Here is a 2,877-nt window from a genome sequence, read left to right as displayed (position 1 = left end):
GTGAGGAATGTGACTAAACGTGAGGCAAGTGACAGGGACTGTGATGAAGATAACAGTGAGGTTGATGACAGTGAGTCTGAGGCAGGTGGCTAACTGTGAGGCAGGTGACTGTGAGGCAGGTGACAGGGACTGTGAGGTAGGTGACTGTGAGACAAGTGAAAGGGAGGTAAGTGACAGGGACTGTGAAGCAGGTGACTGTGAGGCAGGACCCCATACCTGTGAATATTCCCCATACTGTTGTGGTGACCCTGGGTGGATTGTGGAGACCTGCATTTGAGCTGGGAGATAAGCTCATGTGTAAATAAGAGAATTACTGATTTCTTCAGAACTAAGGAATCTGGGCTTTTTGTTAATGCAATTTTAAAAGGAGTTGTTTCTTGTATATCTTGGCTATCTTCTGAATAAATAATACAGAGGCCATTCTATTTATTTAATCAAGCATTACAGCAGAAAAGTGGGCAGCCATTGATCTGTTCTATTTCTTTAACCTTAACTGCCTACCTTCAAGTAACATTCCCCAAGATACTTACGTTTTTTGTGGGAGGGGGGTGCAGCAAACTTTATTGATAGTATTCAAGAGAGTAGGGAGGGCTCCCTAGGCCCCTCCTGTTATGGGGTTCTTGGGTGAAAATTGTGAGGGAGGTGCTCAGTGTTGGGGGCCAATTTGGGATAGGGACTGCTCAGCAACCAAGGGCCTCTCTCTTACTCTCATTGTCCTTGCTGGGGTAGGTGGTCCAGGTTTTCTACACCTTGGAGGCCATATAGGCCATGTGGTCCACTACCCTGTTGCTGTAGCCGTATTCATTGTCATACCAGGAAATTAGCTTGAAAAAGTTGTCATTGAGAACAATGCCATCCCTGGCATTGAAGATGGAAGAGTGGGAGTTGCTGTTGAAGTCACAGGAGACAACCTGGTCCCCAGTGTAGCCCAAGATGCCCTTCAGTGGGCCCTCAGATACCTGCTTCACCACCTTCTTGATGTCATCTTACTTGGCAGGTCTCTTCAGTCAGCACATCAGATACACGATGGACAAATTGTGGGTAGGAACACGGAAGGCCATGCCAGTGAGCTTCCCGTTCAGCTCAGGGATGAACTTGCCCACTGCCTTGGCAGCACCAGTGGATGCAGAGATGATGTTCTGGACAGCCCCATGGCCATCACGCCACATCTTTCCAGAGGGGCAATCCACAGAGTTCTGAGTGGCAGTGATGTCATGGACTGTGGTCATGAGCTCGTCCATGATGCCGAAGTTGTCATGGATGACCTTGGCCAGAGAGGCTAAGCAGTCAGTGGTGCAGTATGCATTGCTGACAACATTGAGTGAGTTGTAATATTACTCATGGTTCACTCCCATCACAAACATGGGGCATCAGCAGAAGGGGCGTAGATGATGACACTTTTGGCTCCACCCTTCAAGTGGGCTCTGGCATTCTCCATGATGGTGACATCTAGTAGACTCCACGACATACTGGGCACCGACCTCACCCTATTCGATGTTAGTGGGGTCTCGCTCCTGGAAGATGGGGATGGGCTTCCCAATGATGATAAGATTCACATTCACGGCCTTGACTATTCCATTGAATTTGCCCATGGGTGGAGTCACACAGGAACATGTAGACCATGTAGTTGAGGTCAATGAAGGGGTCGTTGATGGCAACAACCTCCACTTTACAATGTGGAGAGCAAATGGCAGCCCTGGTGACCAGGCACCCAATATGGCCAAATCCGTACACACCGACCTTCACCATTTTGTCTACTGGAAAAGGCTGGCACTACACAAAAGAAGATACAGCTGTCTCTGGAATAGTGAGGAGCAGAGAGCCGATACTTACATGTTATTATTGATCTGGCTGTCTCTGCTCCAGGTGTTTTCCCATGGTGTCTCCTTAATACTCTTTCCTGGTACCTGAATTCTCTTTTTCTTTTTCCTCCTCTCCCATGGCTGATGGAAGTGCATCCTTGTTTCCCGCTTATACCCAGCCTTTTGTATATCAGTTTTTATTAACAAATCAGAGAATAAATTGTTCAATAACAAACCTGGTCTCAAATAATTAGTTGAAGACTGTTCAGATAGCTCAGTGATTAAAGGTGCACTGATTGAAGGTGAACACCTGAGTTCAAATTTCAGAACCCACCTGGTAGAAGAAAAGAAGTAAGTTCTCTAAATTGTAATTTAACCTTCCACACACACACACACACACACACACACACACACACACAGCTTGATACCTCTGTCTATACACAGTCACACACAAACAAGCACACAAACACATGAACACACACCTACAAATGTCTGTGAAAACTGGCATCAGTAAGCATTAATAAGCTCCTAATGGAAAAATATGAAGCAATTTGACAAACAAACTAAATAACACATGAGATTGTACTATAATGGTGAAATAACCTATAAACCCATGCTCATGTGAATGGCTGCATGGCAGGTAAATGAACATTACTGAACCTGACGGGACCTGCGGGACCCAGAGGTCTCTCCACTCTGCAGAACCCCTACAAACCAGGACCTCAGAATCATGGGTAAGTGGAACAGAACATCAGCACCAAAGAATCCCAGAGGGTCTTGTGCCAGCAGGAAGAGGGACAAAGGAACCCTGAACTACCAGGGGCTGGGATTCATTCTGGTTGGCGCCAGCCCGGCCATCTTCTTTTTGAACCCAGTGGAGGGAGCCAAGGACCCAGAGGACTCTCCACACCACAGGATCCATATCACACCCAAAATCCAGGCATCACGGGACTCAGGAAGTAGATTGGAGCTCCAGACTTCTGGACACCTGCCCTGCATAAGGAGAGCTTGAATGCAGAGAGTGCTCTGACCACTGTGACTCAGGTGAGAGTTGGACTCCCAGGACAGCTGACAG

At 47.3% G+C, this 2,877-nt stretch overlaps 1 pseudogene; it reads right to left on the bottom strand.

Annotated features, from left to right (window-relative positions):
- Gm9146 (predicted gene 9146) lies at positions 547-1,767 on the bottom strand (annotated as a pseudogene).

The sequence above is a fragment of the Mus musculus genome, chromosome 7 (genome assembly GCF_000001635.26).
Source record: "Mus musculus strain C57BL/6J chromosome 7, GRCm38.p6 C57BL/6J".
NCBI lineage: Eukaryota > Metazoa > Chordata > Mammalia > Rodentia > Muridae > Mus > Mus musculus.
This window is presented reverse-complemented; position numbering and strand designations above follow the sequence as displayed.